The sequence below is a fragment of the Gavialis gangeticus genome, unplaced genomic scaffold (genome assembly GCF_001723915.1).
Source record: "Gavialis gangeticus isolate Ggan-Ray unplaced genomic scaffold, GavGan_comp1, whole genome shotgun sequence".
In the NCBI taxonomy this organism is placed as follows: domain Eukaryota; kingdom Metazoa; phylum Chordata; order Crocodylia; family Gavialidae; genus Gavialis; species Gavialis gangeticus.
In genome coordinates, this window is record NW_017729032.1 from 19,889,852 (window position 1) to 19,890,837 (window position 986).

Consider the following 986-nt stretch of genomic DNA (forward strand, 5'->3'; position numbering starts at 1 on the left):
GCAGTGAGGTACAGATGTAGTCTGCCCCTACCCCTACCTAGCCTGGGGCTGCTCCCACAGTGCTCCACATGGGGCCAAGCACTGCTCATTCCCACACAGGGTGGCCTGCACCGTGCTCCCTCCTGCACACACCAACAGCACCGCCCAAGCCCAGGCCAGCATGTACAGCTTCCCAGCGGGGCTGCCTTCTACCCAGTCAGCTGCCCTTAGGTGGCTGCTCATCACACCAGGCAGCTGAGCAAGTGGAAGGCATTAGGACTGTGTGAAGCTTCAGGTGCTGATTCAATTTGAAGGAGATTCCGCCTGACTCAGCAGCTGAATCTCCAAATCTGAATTGAATCAACAGACCAATAAAAAGGTCTAAATTGATTTGAAGCCTCCAAATCGATTCAGAAAAGATTCAGAGAAAGATTTGGAGATTCGGGCAGTCCCCGCTCGCTGCCACAGGGAGCTGGACCTGGGCTCCATGCCTGTAAGTAGGAGTAGGGGACAGGAGAGTGCTGGAGGAAAGGGGAGGGGACCACGGGGGGCCCTCCACGAGGCCCCATCCCCTGCCTGCTCCCCCAGCCCCCCCAAGTGTCCCCTGACCGCTCTCCCAGCCCTGTCAATGGCTACCCCACCCAGCCCCAGCATCCTGGCTCTTTAAAGAGAAAAAAAGCCCCACACTCTGGCTGCTGCAGCAGCCACTGGGGCTTCTGGGGGCTCATGGCAGAGCCCCCGCATGCAGCACAAGGCAGAAGGATGCAGGTGAGATCACCCCACCACCACCACCTGGCAGGAGCCAGTGAGTGCAGGGCTTTTTAATTAAGAGCCAGGGCGCTGGGGCCAGGCAGGGCAGCCGTTGATGGGGCTAGGAGACCAGGAAGAGGATGGGGCCCGTCTGATTTGGAAATTTGGCCGATTCGGCAGTAGCCAGCACAGTGAGGCCATCGGTGGGTACAGGGCCAACACAGGCTACCGGGGGGGGGGGGGGGGGGGGGGTTTTT

The 986-nt window shown here is 59.7% G+C and overlaps 1 protein-coding gene across 1 annotated transcript in view; it reads right to left on the minus strand.

Moving 5' to 3' along the window:
- SLC36A4 (solute carrier family 36 member 4) overlaps positions 1-986 on the minus strand; it is a 326,381-nt gene that overhangs the window by 259,244 nt on the left and 66,151 nt on the right. The window lies entirely within an intron of this gene.